Source organism: Leopardus geoffroyi, chromosome B4, assembly GCF_018350155.1.
Source record: "Leopardus geoffroyi isolate Oge1 chromosome B4, O.geoffroyi_Oge1_pat1.0, whole genome shotgun sequence".
NCBI classification, from domain to species: Eukaryota; Metazoa; Chordata; class Mammalia; order Carnivora; family Felidae; genus Leopardus; species Leopardus geoffroyi.
Window position 1 is genome coordinate 88,388,048 of NC_059341.1, and position 17,630 is coordinate 88,405,677.

Consider the following 17,630-nt stretch of genomic DNA (forward strand, 5'->3'; position numbering starts at 1 on the left):
TAAATAAGAGACTACTTCGGTGAAGTCTCATGAGATGGAGTATATCCTCCTCTGGACATATCCAAGTCGCTCCAGTGACGTGCTGCTTAGGGAAGCAGACGGGATTTACTGAGCAAGCCACCAGCAGCCGTACTCAAACCGCTGCACCCTCATGGCAGCCTTCTAAATCAATGTGGAAGAATAAAGAGAACTTTTCCAGAAGGGGCACCAAATTATTGCCCTAGGAGGGCAGCCAGATGTCACCTAACCCAATCCGATTTTCATTTTAGATGGTGCACTCTGGCAGCACTACGGATTGGAGGGGAGACACTTAAGCGTCTTCTTACAACCACCCAGACAAGAAGTACCTAGCTAGCAACTAACTCAATCTGTGGTAGTGAGGATGGAAAGGAATGAGACTATGTCCTCTGGCCTTCCTGAGAGGTGCATGAGTTTGGATGAGGTCTTAAGGAGAACAAGCAGAAAATGATGAGAGCAGGGGTGCCTGGGTGGTTCAGTTGGTTTAAGCGCCCGATTTTGGCTCAGGTTATGATCTCCCAGTTCGTGAGCTCGAGCCCTACATCGGGCTCACTGCTGTCAGCACAGAGCCTGCTTCAGATCCTCTCTCCTCCTCCCTCTTTGGCCCTCTACTGCTCATGCTCCCAGTCTCTCTCAATAAAAATAAACATTTTTTAAAAAGAAAGAAAGAAAAGAAAATGATGAGAGCAGAGAAGGCACTTAACTAACACAGTTTCAGTTGAATAATGGGCAAAGAAGCCAAACAACATTGAGTTCAGGAGGAAGTGGGAGAATATGAAGAAGAAATTAATCTAAACCCCTTTTCTATGAAGACTATCAAAGAATATCTTAAATGTCACAAATAGCTTTGAAACAAAGTCAACAGATATAGGATAAGAAAGATATGAAAACCAGGTTTCCAACATAAAGTAAATTTATGTACATTATGTCAATATGTCATTAACTTTTTTGAGTGGCATCTTAGCAACACAGAGAAAGAATAAGTCAGACTCTTACCAGGTAATTGCACGATGGAGGCACACTGCTGTACCTAGCACACAAACAGGATGGACACGGTTCTGCAGGGAAGCACTGTTACCAGTTGCCTATAAAAGAAAGAGGCTTCTCAAGCCTTCCAAGCGGCTACTTGAATATCAAAACTGGATCATTTAGTTAGGTGTGAACTATCCTCAGGAAAGGTGTAGATTTCACAAAACCAGATCAGTGTTGGCTAGGACAATTACACAGTGCTGGCTCATGTCGGTATACACCAAAAATTCTCAAAGCCATCTCTTCCCTGTACCTATAGGAGAGTTCACTCATTTGAAAAGAGAATAATGAAATGCCTTTACTTGTCACCACTACTGAATGGCAAAGGAAATGCCTAGAACCATTCTGTCCAACCTTCCTGAGACACAAATTTTGCAAACTACAGTTGCCTCTCCCACCAAGATACAAAGAACAACACTTTGTTACAAACTTTCCACAATTTCATATCTAGCCGTGTATGTAAAACAAATGCTCACATTCATACTTCTTAATTAATAACATGAAACACCTCCACATAATTTCTAATAACCTTGCAGTAAATCCCTACAACAAAGAGCCAAAGTTACTTTAAAGGGCTGTGTGCTAGAACCAGCTAGCGCTCCTGAGAGTTAATTTTGTGTATTTCTTTCCAACTCCATTTTCAGTAATGTCAAGTCAGTAGCTTAAATCAGCCATGGTGGGAGTATTTACACCACAGAAGCTAGAAAACACTACAAATCAGAGTTTTTGTCACCTTATAGAGAGCAGTTGTTAAACCTTTACCAACCCACCACTACTCTAGGCACCCTTTAAAAGCTGACTTGGATCCCTTCCCATCTCTCAGTTTAGAAGAGTTCTCCAGGATTTCCAAAATGCCAACATTTCCCAGTCTGAAAATTCACTCTCTCTGAGGGAACATACCTTAATAGCATCCTTACTGTTGCTAAATTATACCAGAGGGAGAAAAAAAAATACTTTTTTGCTAAATCAGCTCTTGGTATTGCTCTAATATTTCAATTCTGTGCTGCCTGACAGCTAGGAGTCTAATTACCACTCTTCCATTCATCCATTCAGCAATCCTTGACTATTCAGACCTTCAACCCAGCAAGGCATTACAGATTACTCCTCACTCCTCCTCCTCTTGCCTGCTTCCCATGAAAGGACTTCATCGGAATCCAGAAGCAAATGCCTATTTTCGGTGTGGTGAGGAATGCCAGTCACCGTACTAATAAATTGCTTCGCAGGTATATACTCCATGCTGTATGCCAGGCACAAAAGAGGAATCAAGCACAATCCCTTCTTACGGAGATCAAGTGTGGCAAACAGACGTCCCCCATTGTATTTTAAGTAAGAGTAGGAACAGTGAAAGTAACTGCTTCTCCATTGTATTTTAACTAAAAGCAAGAAGAGTAAGAATACTTTGGAATTCAACGAGGACTTTTTAAATATGCAATTTCTCATTACATGGATACTTCGATTCAACACAATTTATTGACTCAGGGACTACAGTGAGTGACTTACTGTGCATACCTGTCACCTATCCATGAGGAGATAGAAACAGGGGGAGAAGCAAACATGCAGTCAAGTTATACTACACTATGAGCCATGTGTCAGACGCCATTCAGCTCTAAGATACACTTTAGTCCTTAGAACTATATCATACATAGCCAGAAAAAAAAATGTTTAAATGAATTAAATTTAAAAAGTATTAAATAAAACCAAAATATAAAGAAGCTGGCATGCTTTCCAAAATGTTTCTCTGCCAACCTTCAAGAAAATAAACCAATTATTCTAAAACTTCTCTTTCAACCACTAGATGCATTTTATAAGGTTAATGGTTGTCATGTAACGTGAAACTTACAGATGTCACACATTGGTGTCACAGACTGCTACTAATTCAGAGGAATATTTAATTGATATCTTGTAAAGTGTCCTGCAAACGAGAAAAGTAATCTGTACTAACTCCCATTAACAAAATATCAAATGCAGTAAGTAAAATAAAAAGCTATTTTAGCATTCCAATTTTCACTAAGTCATGATCAAGATCTCCAAATGAGGGGCACCTGGGTGGCGCAGTCGGTTAAGCGTCCGACTTCAGCCAGGTCACGATCTCACCGTCCGTGAGTTCGAGCCCCGCGTCAGGCTCTGGGCTGATGGCTCAGAGCCTGGAGCCTGTTTCCGATTCTGTGTCTCCCTCTCTCTCTGCCCCTCCCCCGTTCATGCTCTGTCTCTCTCTGTCCCCCAAAAAATAAATAAACATTGAAAAAAAAAAAGATCTCCAAATGAGAATTAAATTTCCATACAAAATAAAAATTCATTTTACCCCAAGGAATATAAATCTATTCTTAAAATAATTGAATTATAGTAATAAAATATAAATTTTTCCAAAGGTATGAACATATCTTTTCATATGATGAAGTAATTGACTCAATGTGACATTCTAAGATAATTTCATTCCAAACCACACTACTCAAGCTGTGTGATATGACATCAGTTTATATGTATACCTACAATACCTTGAAGGGAACTTGCAAATAATTTTCATATATAATTTAGACCAGGAGTCAGCAAGTATTTTCTATAAAGGATCCTGTAGTAAATATTTTAGGCTTCATAGTCTATATGGTCTCTGAGGCAGCTACTAACACTGCCCTTGCAGTATGTAAGCAGCCATAAAGAATGTATGAACTAACAAATATGCCAAGCCCCAATAAAACCTTATTCACAATAACAGTGGGTCACAAGTGACCTGCAGGCCATAGTTTGCCAACCCCAATTTCAATTTTTTTTAATGTTTATTCATTTTTGAGAGAGAGGGACAGACGGTGTGAAACAGGCTCTGCACTGTCAGCGTGGAGCCCAATGTGAGGTTCAAACTCACAAACCATGAGATCATGGCCTGAGCTGAAGTCGGAAGTTCAACCAACTGAGCCACCCAGGTGCCCCGCCCCCCAAATTTCAACTTTGAAAACTGAGATGACATCTTCATAGTGCAACCAGCAACCCAAGAGTTAACAGGGCAGAACAGTGCCTCTGCATCTCTTATCAAAATCTTGTTCGTTCTCAGAGTGCTGATGCCACCGTTTCTATAATATTCCTGCCTGACACCGTCATAACTGAGCGTTAATTTAGTTATTCTGCAGGAACTCGAGGTTTCATCAAGCAGCCAGCCAGAACCAGTTACGACCACTGACCTCCTCTTTGAACACAACAAAATGAAATTAACACACACCACCCCCCCCATTAGCAATTTCTTTTTATCTGATTTTGAACCTAGTAGTTCCTCTCTCCTTTACCCAGACCCTTTTTTCTTGACTTTAAAAATCCCTGACTCTCCTTGGGGGAGGTGGGGACGAAGCTGAGGCTTGCCCTTTCCTGTCCTCATCTGGCTGCCTCTCAGACTTTCCTTGCACACAGTCCATGTCTCAGTGATGGGCTTTGCTGCAACTGGGGCACACGAACATGGGTTCAGTTACAACAAGTACCTCTGAGATTTACCAGTATATCCTTCTCCTTTTACCTTCTCTTCATTCTGGATAGACTGTCTTAACATGTATGGTCTAAGCAATTGGCGATTAGATACTTTTGCATATTAATATTTTATTTTAACACATCCTCTGCCTACACATTTCATCAGTCCTCTAGCACCTGGCACTGAATAAGCTCCTCATAGGTCCTCAGTGTAGCCAATTGATTCTGTTGGTGCCACTAAAATGAAACAAAGCTGCTCTGCCTCAATTCTAACTGTTCCAGAACATCAGGGTCTGACTCAGCAAAACCATGGAATAGTAGGATTTAATAGAACCGGCAGACTTGGTGAATATTAGTCACAAAGGAGGATTGTATCCAAGCATGATGTTTATTACTTGCTAAATAGGGAGTACAGATTCAAAATATTAAGATAATTTTTTAAAGTTAATCATTTGAATTTTTTTTAAGTTTATTGAGCAATTTTACTCAGTTCATTCGAAAAAACTGAGAGATTGAAACTTACTTTGTTGGTATTATGGATACTTTGCTTTATTTTATGCTGAATACTTTTAGTAAACAAGTATTTCAGACAGGGTCATACTAAGTAGCAATGAGCATCCTAGATGAACACTGGCTTGCTTAAGAAGTAAAAAGTGGGGTGCCTACGTGGCTCAGTTGGTTAAGCATCTAACTCTTCATTTCAGCTCAGGTTGTGGGATCAAGCCCCTTGTCATGCTCTGTGCTGGGTGTGGAACCTGCCTGAGATTCTCTCTCTCCCTCTCCCTTTGCCCCTCCCCACCCCACATACACTTTCTTTCTCTCTCAAAAAAAGAAAAGACAGAGAGAAAGAGAAGTAAAAAGTGATGGGGAGAAATGTTGAAAGGCTAGTGATTTCTTTTATAGCACAGAAATTTCTGAATTGAGCAAAGGGCCAAAACATCACAACGATCCACAATTTAATGTCCTGGAACCATTAGACCAATTATTGATGGTACCATAAAGACTTCCAAAATGAGAGTTAATTTCTTGTCCTCCACATCAAAATCATGAATGCATATAAAAAGCAAGCAGTACATTTTCCCTAAGCAATAATTTTTCCTTTCCCTAAGTTTCATATAAATTACAAAAACCCACATTAATATTTTTTAGGACATTTTGGAAAAAGTAGATTTCTTTGGTCAGTATACGATGCCTCTCTGAACACATATATTTAATCTTCTGGTATATTTTTCAAGATATTCTTAGTTATCCTTTCACTGTGAGTTTGAAAGATCTTCATAGAGAAAGACCCTCTACTGTAGAGTGAAACATGCAGAGCATACAAGATTCTAATATAAGTATTACAAACAATTAACCAACTTTGAAATAAAAATCAATAAGCAAACTAAAAATTTTGTAGTTTAAGCTATTTGGTATGATCCTATCTGAAATACTTATTTACTGAAAATATTATTTCAGCATAAAATAAAGCAAAACATCCATAATACCAACAAAATAGGTTTCAGTAACTCAGTGTATCAGAAAAATGTTAAGGGGGACTCCCTTTTTCCACTGCTTTGCAAGTTGAGAAGCTGTACCACACAACAAAATGCGACTCCCTAACACAAAGTCTGACTCATGCTTAGTAACTGAGAGACTCTGGGCATGTTACTTAACCTCTCACGTGGTCTCAGTTTGCTGTGCTGAAAAATGGCATAATTAATAATATAAGAGCCTATCTCACAGGGTTGATGTGAGATAGTTATCTGTAACCTACTATAAACAGAGCTTAAAACATAGAAAATGTTGGATATTAGCCATTAGGCGTATGTTGTTTTGTCTGGGTTCTATATCATTTGCTACGACTTAACCTCACAAATGACAAACAAGAGACTATTATGTAGAGCTGCATAGAAAGGAAAATTGAGGTTGAGCAGTTTGGACAGGAGAAACACACCAGACAGAGCACAACTCAATGGATATGATACAACTGTGTGCTTCTTGTGAAGTCAGTGGCTGCCAGGTGGGTCCCCTGCACTACAGGCACGATGCTGAAGCAATGTCCTTGGCCAACCACATCAAGTAGATCAGAAACCCAAAAAGCAAAAGTACATCCAGTGACAGATTCTGTGGTTAATAACTATAAATCAAATATAGAAAGCGTGTCTGCGTGCACACCAACTCAAATATGGGCATGATATTAAAAGGTTCCTGTTTTGCCTTTTCAGTCCCTTCACCATCAGTGCCTTAGATTTAACATGAAGACTTGCCCACTGTGTTTTTCACAAAGCAACGTTTCAGAAATAAAGTTCCAGAACACTTAACCTAAGTCTCAGACCATGCAAAATCGGGAGTTCGCCAAACCGTCATCAGCCTGAGGAAATGCACACATGCTACCAGACACTTGAAGCTTTAGCCCACTGAATCTTATTAAAAAAGAAAGGGAAGATGTATTTTACTGCGAATTGCATTTTAAAGCAAAGGCAATATAATGGTACTTCTGGAATCTCATAAACTTTGAATAAAAACGGAGCAGTTCACTCTTAATGCTTTGTTTTATAAAGCTCTTCCAGATACCTGAAGTGTGAAAGCTGCTACTTTACATAAAACAACATTCTATTCCATACAGCTGTGTTCTAAATATATAACACTTGGGTACATTTCATGGCATTTTAAAATACCTTGTTTTGTATTCTGGAGCTGCATTTATTTTATTGATGTCAGAACCAAAGAATTATAAAATGGTGTCACAATTTAAAACGTGGAAACATTAGGATTTCAACACAGAATCTTCTTTTTAAAATAGTATTTTTATCTTCTAAATATAATCAAGAAACAACTTAATCTCATACATATAATGGGTTTTTCTAGATCACAGCAGCAGTTAGTAATTAACCCATTTATTTCAGAATTTTAAAAATGCCTGTAACAGAAGGGAACCTCCTCTCCATCTAATTTTCCACATACAATTTAGTCAACTTACTACAACGGTAACTATAGGTATTTCCACATTCAGTTACCATGGGCATTAATTCCAAACTTCACAGCAGAATTAAACTCATCCAAGATGATTATGTGTTCTGCAGGTTACAATTACTATGCTGCCACCATTTCAATGGCAAACTAGAAAGATTGAAAGAAAAATGATTTCAAGTGACTATATCTAAATAATCTGTAGTAATAGAGATCAACGGCTATCTAAAGAAAAATGAGCAATCTAATTATATTTTAAATAGTATTTTTCAAACTGCAGGTTGTGACCTATTAGTATGCCTCCATATAATTTAGTGGTTTACAACCTGCATTGTTTTAGCTAAATGACAGAAAAGAATAAAACAAAAACATGAGAAATATTAAAGTATATCATAAGACTATCTTTTCATGAAACATTTTTTTAATTATGTATTTCTGTGCATGTTGAATTACAGTTACAACCTATTTCTTATTATAAGTCACTGTCAAAAACCTTTAAAAGAGAGAACTATTACACATAAATATAAAAATAAAATGTAAAACTCTTGACTACTGCTTACAATTGATCTATGTAGTTCACTTCCCACGCAAATCCAAGAAAGCAATATATACTTACACAATATCTGAAGTTCTAACAAATACAGTAAAATGATTCTCTGCATTAAAGACCATATTTTCATTCCTGATGTTATGACTTCTAAAAACTGGAAATACAACTTTTCTCTTTTTATTGCTCCATCCACCTCTTCTAACTCCTTTTTTGGGAGATATATGAAGTTGAGTACCACAAAACCAACTACACAGTGGTTAATTGCCAGCTTTCTGGAAGCTTAAAACATCCTCTCTTAGAAAGTAATTAAATTATGTTATTCTGAAAAAAAGAAAAATCTCTTCTTCAGCTCAGCAATATGCTATTGTAGTAGCCGATATTCCCTCTAATTTTCACAAATGTGTATAGGTATCAATGCTATAAACATAACTGACCACAATGTCTGAATCTAACTTAGAAAAGTTAACCTGATATACATAAACAGCAGCGTGGCATATAATAATGAATAAATTAGTAGTAGCAATAGGAGCACGTGGTCTAACCAGTCACTGAAAGGGTATCAGCAGAAAACAGTTGTCCTGAACTTCCCAGAACCTGGGTTTTGTGGGCCACAGGCTCCCCTACCTAACTCCCTTCCCTCATGACACACTCACTCTCCTAGAGCTCCATCAGCACTCTGGAACTTTCTCAGGCTGACTGGACCTTTGTCTGCTCTGATACAGATCTTAATTCCCCAGGAATGAACACACTCTTTAGCCAGGATCTCCCAAGAACACTGAGGTCACATGATGGGCCGTGCAGAGAAAATGAAAATCAAGAACTATGTCAGAGACACTAACTCCTGCATTCCCTAGCAAGCTAAACAGGTGGTACTGGCCTTGAATAGTAACCAAAAACAAGAAAAGTAAGGCATTGAGGGGAGGGGTGCCTGGGTGGCTCAGTGGGTTAAGTGACCACCTTCGGCCCAGGTCGTGATCTCACAGTTAACGAGTACAAGCTCTGCATGGGCCCCCGCTGTCAGCAGAGCCTGCTTTAGATCCTCTGTCCTCCTGTCTCTCTGCCCCTCCCCCCATGGTTCTCTCTTTCAAAATAAATAAATAAACTTAAAATATTTTTAAAAGGGGTTGGGGGAAGATTTCTAATCCTTTGTCAAGACAAGGTTTAACTAGCATTCTCTGTACAGCATTTCTATTTACATTCCTGAGAAAGGCCTGTCATTTTCTTTTCTCATACTGTCCTTTTCTGATTTTGATGTCAAGACTGTGCTGTACCTTCCATCGCTATTCTCTGTAAAAGTTTAAGGTGGGAGATTGGAATTAGTTGTTCCTTGAATATCGGGATGAACGTACCTCTAAGGCCATGGGAACCTGGCATTTTATTTGTGGGCAGATTTCTACTAACTGATTTAATCTCTTCAATGCTTATAATAATTTTCAGGTTTTCTATTTCTATTTGAGTTTGTGTGAAAAGTAATTTTCTAAAAATTTTTTGCCACTTTGGGCTAAGTTTTCAATTTTATTACCATTCCATTACTCACAATGTCTTTCAGATCATGTTAATTTCTCAATTGTGCCCCTTTTTTATTCTTAATTTTTTACACTTGCTTTTTCTTTCACTTGACCAATCTTTTTAGGTATTTGCTAATTAAGTCTTTCCAAAAAAACAGATTTTGACTCTGTTGCTCCCATCTCTTAAAAGTGTGTTTTCTTTCTAAATTATGATTGTATTTGGATTTGTTCCTACTATGTTATATTCTGTTTTCTATTTTTCTCTCATTTCTATGTTTTATTCCTCTCTTGCCTATTTTAAATTATTTTCTTCCTCGTTCCTTTTTTATTTAATTAATTTGGAAATTATGTATTCTTTCCCTTTTCTTTGAGTCCTACCCTTGAAATTTTATTATGCATACTTACTTAAAAATGCAAAGCCTAGGGGTGCCTGGGTGGCTCAGTTGGTTCAGTGTCCGAATTCGGCTCAGGTCATGATCTCGTGGCTTGTGGGTTCGAGCCCCACATCAGGCTCTGTGCTGACAGCTCAGAGTGTGGAGCCTGCTTCTGATTCTATGTCTCCCTCTGTCTGCCCCTCCCTGCTCACACTCTGTCTCTGTCTCTCTCTCAAAAATAAACATTTAATTTTTTTTTCAAAAATGTAAAGTCTAATATTCATCAGTATTACCCTCCTTTCAAAAAATGTTTAGATACCTGAAGTTGTCATACGCCATCGTTCCACTGGGAATTATATACCACTGTCAAATATCTTAGTTCTATCACTTTAAGCACACTAATCAGTTATTATTGTTACTGATTCATGCAGTGAGTAACCACAAGCTTCCAATTTTCTTTGGTCATCATTCTTTCTTGCATTCAGATCTCCTTTAAGGAATCACTCTTAAGTATATGCTTTAGAATTTCCTTTAGTGAAGAGTATACTGATGGGAAGCTCTCTCTTAATTGCCTGAAAATCTCTTTGGTTCACCCTTCCTCTTGAAAGACTGGTTTGCTGAATATAAAATTATAGTGAGATAGTTGTTTTCTTTTCGTCATTTATCATGGCACCATCCTCTGGCTCCCTTTCTTGCTATTCAAAAGGCAACTCTGCATCTGCCTGTGTAGGAAATCTGTCTTTCCACTGAGCTGATTATAAGATCTTCGCACTGGAGGGGAGAGGAGACCACATAAGGCTGTGAATATCAGGGAATAGGGATCAGGGCCCACGCTAGAGTCTGTCCCCACTGATTCTGTTTGTGGTTCAGCTGCCTCTCTCACATCAGGCCTTGTTTCAACTTGAAAGTCCTTGTCTTTGTTAATTTTTTTTTTTTTTAATTCTTGGAGGCATAGATACAGGAAAGCCTCCTCTGGAGAAGATTTAGCTCTGCTTCTACCGAAAAGGAAAAAGGAAAAAGGAAATCGAGAACATGATAAAAGAGCTGCTAGTTTCAGGTTTCTTATGGGCCGCAAAAGCAACAAGAATTCAAATTTCAACTCAAGCAAGAGCCATATTGTTTTTACAAATTCTCAGGGGTGATTTTTTTCCCCCTTTAAAACCCAACAACATCAAGACAAGTATATTTTCTTGCCTCATCTTTCTGTATGATGGGTTTTCACAGGTTTACTCTTTCACAAAGATCTAACTGTTTGGTCTCTAAAACTGTTTGGGTGGGCCTTAGGTTTTGTCCCCTGTCCTCTGTCCAGAGCAGCCATCAAATAGAAGTAGGCAGGTGCCTCCAGGGATGTTACAAGTATTAAATATATCCTACAGTGAGGGCAGTGGGGTGAAAGGGCAGTCACAAGATGTGAGGGAGAAAATAAAAATGTTCCATTTTTAGTGTAACCTTTAAATATAATTAAACCTGATGGCCATTAGGAGATTACCCACATTATGAGGTAGAGGAACTAATTTTGAAAACTGGGGGCATCACAGGAATATGGAAAGCTATCAGGTGCCAAAGAAAGTAAGAAGTCTTCATTCATTCATTCATTCATTCACTCGACAAATATTTATTGAGCACCTACAAGGTAACAGATTAGACTTTTCTCCAGCTTTTGGAAATACATGAGTGTCATAAGTGTCAAAACTCCTTGCCCACAGGAGACTGACATTCTAGAAAGCATGAGGACATTAACCTATTTATTGTAAGGGTGAGAAAGACATGGCATTAAGAAGTCCAGAGGAAGCTCATAAAAAAAGAAACATAAAATACAAAACTCTCCTCCTTGGCCATTTTACTTAGAATCGGATCCAACCCTTCATTTTCAAGATCTCATCTATTATCTTAGAATGCTCACTAAGTCTGTAAACAACATGCTCTGAATTATAGGAGAAACTCAAGTTTCTTTCATCTGGATGGGGAGCATTAGAAGATAAAATTAAAACCATATTGGAGGTGCCTGGGAGGCTCAGTCGGTTGAGTGTCTGACTTCAGCTCAGGTCATGATCTTACAGATCATTGGTTTGAGCCCCAGGTCAGGCCTTGCACTGACAGCGCAGAGCCTGCTTCGGATGTTGTCTCCCTCTCTCTGCCCGTCTCCCGCTCACACGCACACTCTCTCTCTCACTCTCTCTCAAAAATAAATGAACACTAAAAATAATAATAATATTGTATGGTGACAGATGGTAGCTACACTTGTGGAGAGCACACTATAATGTATAAATTTGTGGAAACACTATGTGTACAACATAGCTAATGTAACATTACATGTCAGGTAAATAAATAAATAAGCAAGCAAGCTAGCTAGCTATAAAAAAAAAAAAAAAAAATTAGAAGGACAGGGGTTTTCAGGGTGACCTGACATTACAGGTCTTTTCTTCTGTATATGGAGTATCTCTTTAATACTTTGAATTCCTTTTTGTTGTTGTTGTTTTGTTTTTTAAGAATATGCTCTCTTGACTCAGCCTTATTGTGAAGGCTACCATGCAGGAGGTATGTAAAGACCATCCTCAGACTGTCTAGCCAGGGAGGATCTCTCCCCACCTGCTCTCAGGACATCTTCGAGTGGGTCAATTAGGCTATCTCTGCTCTAAATCTCAGGGGAAAGGGGCACCTGGGTGGCTCAGTCAGTTAAGCGACCGACTTTGGCTCAGGTCATGATCTCACAGTTCGCGAGTTCAAGCCCCGCGTCGGGGTCTGTGCTGACAGCTCAGAGCCTGGAGCCTGCTTCGGATTCTGTGTCTCCCTCTCTCTCTGCCCCTCCCACGCTCATGCTCTGTCTCTCTCAATAATAAATAAATGATAAAAAAAAACTTTTTTTTAAGTTTATAAATCTCAGGGAAAAAATGTGATGCCTTTTTCCCTTGGGTTCACCTTTCCCTGCTCATCTTACCATGTTAGGAGGAGGACAGCAAGTGTCAAGTTCAAAATATTGAACCTGGGGAAAAGGGCCAAGAAGTACAATGGGATTGTTTTTAGTCTAGTCCTTCCATGAGAAAGATGAAGGGTGCTGGAGGTCCATGCACAGTCGCATCCAACTTATAAAGGCCAGAGATTTGGAGCAAAAATGTATAATGACAAAAAGAGTTATTACATCAAAGAATCTCACTCTGCAAGTTTCCCGATAATACTACAGTTGTGGTCAAGAGCTAGTCAAGGGCCTAGCAATAAAAGTCGCAGGCCAACTCAGCCTCCTTCTACCCTGAAGTTATATCTAAAAAGATCCAACACTATTAAACAGAGAATATTATCATACCTCTTTACAAGTAAAGAAATCAAGACTTGGAACTCAAATGACTTGCCCAAAGCCACACAGCTAGTAAGGATTAAAACCAGCTTATGGTAAAGATTATCCACTCAACTGTACTGATTTGTTAAAAGACCTGGCTATTTTCCATTGGTGTTTGCAATGGTTTTCATACATGGTCCTCAAAATCATCAAGCAACGTGTTAGAGCAAGTATTATTATTCCATTTTACAGAAAAGAAAAAATCCAACTCCACTGCCCCCTTGTCTTTATCTGCCGAAATGAAGTGCAGAGGTGATCCCACCTCTACTAGTTTTCTGTTGTTATCCTAACAGATTACACAAACAAAGTGGTTTACAACAGCAAAAATTTATTTTCTTACAGTTCTGTGGCTCATCGCACTAAATTCAAGGTGCTGGCAGGCTGCATTCCTTTCTGCAGGCTCTTAATGATATTCCATTTCTTGCTTGTTGACAAATTCAGTTCCTTATAGTATTTAAACCAAGGTCTCCATTTTCTTGGTGGCTATCAGCTAATGGCCTTTCCCAGTGAGTAAAGGCCAGTGACTTTCTTGGCTCATGGACTCCCCTTCTCTACTTTCAAAGCCAGCAACAGTGGGTGGAGTATCTCTCACACTTGAAATCTTTCCTCCTCCCTCTCAGTTCTCTGAGCCAGCAGGAAAGATCCACTCTTAAGGACCCATGCAATAGGCTGGACCCACTTACATAATCCAGTAAAATCCCCCGTTTCAGTGTCCTTACCTTTGATCACATCTTTAAAGCCTTTTTCCCATCATTACAGACTAAATGTTTGTGTTCCCAAAATTCTTATATTGAAATCTTAACCTCCAATATCATGATATTAGGAGGTGGGGCTTCTGAGAGGTACTTAGGTCATGAGCCAGACTACTGCTCTTATAAAAGAGGCCCCAGAAAGCACTCTTTTATGACCTCTGTCATCTACAGATAACAAGGGCAAAACAGTCTTCCACAAACCAGAATAGGACTCTCACCAGAATCCAGTCTGCACCCTAACTGCAGACCTCCAGCTCCCAGAACTGTGAGAAATAAATTTCTGCTGTTTATTAGCCCCCTCATTTATGATGTTCTGTTACAGCAGCCCAAAATAAGACAACCATGTAAGGTAACACATTCAGTTTCTGAGTATTAGGACTCAGACATCTTTGGAAGGAGAAGACGTTATTCTGTCCACCATACTTGACTCCCTGGTGGACTTCAAGCAGAGAATTTGTACTTCTTTACAAACAGAGGCTGGTTTCGGAAGAAGAAGAAAAGTGTTTTATTAATGGCCTCTGCACAGCACAAAAGGGGAGATTTCCAATAATCATTATAATTAAATTACTATTCTCTAAGTGCTTTTAGAAAGTTTCAAAAGAGGACATCAACTTCCTAAATAAAATTAGAACAGAACATTTTTTATTGGGGTACACTTACTTTGTGATACAGAATAACTTTGCAAGATATGTATTATTAAGTTCCTATTACATATCATTAAGATGCTTTATGAAACAATAATATTCCAAATCTATAGTACCAAACCATGTCACCATAGGGAAGTATTTGTTTCCATAAAAACTTTGGTAATGACAATGCGTTAGGGTTGTTTTCTCTGTCTCTAGGTTTATGCTTACAGTACTTTATCACTTCAGGATAATTCTCTTTTTCAGCGATGCAAGTGTTTTCCATTAATTCAACCCGAAATGGCAAATTTTAAAATGTTCTTTGTGATTTCAGAGTACATTTACTTTGCTCCATTAGAAGATTAGTTTCTTCGTGAGTATTATTTAGTCGTTTTAGTCTTATAAATGAGAGATGCTTTGTAGAAGACAAAATTGGTTATAATCTTACTATTAATGTTTTCCCCAAATCTTACCATGAAATAGTTCTGCAATTTCCAGTGCCAATCTAAGCCAATAGAGATAATAACTGGGCTATTTATGTATCTACACCGTGTTATGAATAAATCCAAGAACACATCTTACCATAAAATGCTTATTCACTTATCTGCTAAAGTTTATCTGAGCAAACAGAAATGTGTATTCCATATATTGTTTGGGTTAACCTTTACTCTGTACGCTTGGGATCTTTCTAAAGCAATGAAATTCATTCAGTATGCAGCCCTAGAAAAGGCACCTTTGATAGAAAGGCAGATACAGAGGCAATGAAGTGTTCAACTTAATGGTTACCCAAATCATATTTTTCTATCTATTTGCCCAATGAATGCTATTCTCATAGCAAATTCTTCATTACCCAAATGGAATAAGTTGTTTTGATATATCATTTACTACGATTAATAAAGGTATGAGACCTGTAGATTTCTTCTAATCAAAAAACTTGAAGGATAAATAGTAAGCATCATTAACGATACAGATATCCCAAAATGAATCCAAATACAAAGGCCAAAGGTTTTTTTTTGTCATCACACTTAGGAAAGATGGCTAGGCTCACAAAGAAAATAGATCAGATGATCCTAATGTTTAAAGACAAGAACAGAGAAGCAACTCTGGAGAAAAACAATATAATAAGAGTTATTTACTGTCCCCTTTTCTATTTCTGAGACAGTGCCAAGTGCATAATATATATTAATACATTCCTCACAGCAGCTGCGTAATTTATGTGGCATGCACATTTCAGAGATGGGGAAACTAAGGCTCAAAGACAATTTTTAAAACTTGCTTAAAGGCAATTAGCTAGCAAGTGTCAGAAGTGTAATTGTTTTACTGTTTATTTTTGAGACAGAGAGAGAGGGAGGGAGGGAGGAAGGGGCAGAGAGAAAGGACGACACAGAATCCCAAGCAAGCTCCAGGCTCTGAGCTGTCAGCGTAGAGTCCTATGAAGGCTTGAACTCACAAATGGCAAGATCATGACCTGAGCTCAAGTTGGATGCTTAACTGACCAAGCCACCCAGGTACCCCTCAGAGTTGTAATTTTTAAACCTGAATCTGGGCATAAATTTCATCGTCTTTCTAAAATATACTGAAAGCTTTACCTAACAGTCATAAACACTGTTATTTTTTAAATTCTAGGGGAAAACTTAGTTTTGTTAATTTATATAAAATATATAAATTATATTTTATGTATTTATATAGAGACAATTTTGGCATGTTTTACCATTGCACACTGACAAAATAATTTAGGTCAATTTAAAAAATTATAGTTGTCAGACAGCAAACTTACAATGCTTTCTTTTTTTTTAATTTATTTTTTATTTTTTTTTAAGTGGGCTCCAGCATGGAGCCCAGTGTGGGGCTTGAACTCACGACCCTGAGATCAAGATCCGAGCTGCAATCAAGAGTTGGATGCTTAACTAACTGAGCTACCCAAATGCTCCAGCCTATGCTTTCTTAGTAACAAATTGCCAGTACAACATTATGAGGGAACCCAGGTTTGGCTTGGGAGCCAAAGCAATAAAAAGAAATAAAACAAAAAACATACATCACCCAAACATGTTGAATTTGGTTTTCAAATTTGCCTCTCCAGTGGATTCCACAACAATGCAAAATCTTAAAATAATTACCCAAATATAAGATATGTTTCCATTCAATATAATCATTAAGTTTTCCATTTGTTTCACATAAAGTATAGTGCTGGGAAAAAATAACTTATTTAACTGAATGTGATCTCTAATAAATGATATTAAGATACATATCAGTTCGCTATATACATATCCATCTGCAAACCTAAAACAAAATGGTGGTCAATAACAAGTTTCAAGTGCACATGGTTCCCATGTAATCCAAAGAATTTACAAAACTATTGCTGTAGGAATACCACTGACGATCCTCACAGTGATTCTTTTGAATTTGCATCATCTAATGAACTACAAAGTCCAGCTTTTGCTGTCTACATTCCCTAAGTTGTCAATATTAATTGTGCTATTTTAACTAATGATACAAGGTCTTGAACCTACGTAACTGAATGCCATATATTTTAACATTATATCTTAAAGCAGTGTCTCAAGTTTAGCAAATCACACGGCCTTGTTTTTCCTCCAAAAAGTTCAGTTCCAAAAACCAGTCATGGTACAAGCATTTTCTGCAAGTTATTTTCATAATGAATACAAGCTTTGCATGAAATCAGAATGTACTACACAACACATGTATTTTACTGAGAAAGGGCTCATTAAGAGGATACACCTCACTTCCAGAAAAATCTGAGCCATGTGACTAACTTCCAGGAAAAAACATACAGCAGTCAAAACATCAACAGTTTCTGTATGCAGAGTAAACAGGAATAGGAATTTCCAAATTACATAAATCAAATATTCAGCAACCTGTTTGAAACTAAAGTCCTGTGAAGAAACAATCACTGAACATAATATAAGAGGCTTTTGTTTTCCTACCTAATTATAGCAATAAAATACTGTAACCATGTTGGAAAATGCGCAGTTGAAAACTCAAATCATACTGAGACTTGTAAAATTAGTTTTCAGACTAA

At 38.0% G+C, this 17,630-nt stretch overlaps 1 protein-coding gene across 4 annotated transcripts in view; it reads right to left on the reverse strand.

Moving 5' to 3' along the window:
• The window catches only part of TAFA2 (TAFA chemokine like family member 2), a 495,541-nt gene that overhangs the window by 354,745 nt on the left and 123,166 nt on the right, over positions 1-17,630 (reverse strand). The window contains exon 1 of one of the 4 annotated variants that reach the window (XM_045467009.1): positions 1,015-1,099. The exons of the other annotated variants lie outside the window; for them this stretch is intronic. The gene's annotated coding sequence lies outside the window, so the exon portion shown is untranslated. Of the gene's footprint in view, positions 1-1,014; positions 1,100-17,630 lie in introns of those variants that run through there. 4 annotated transcript variants of the gene reach the window in all.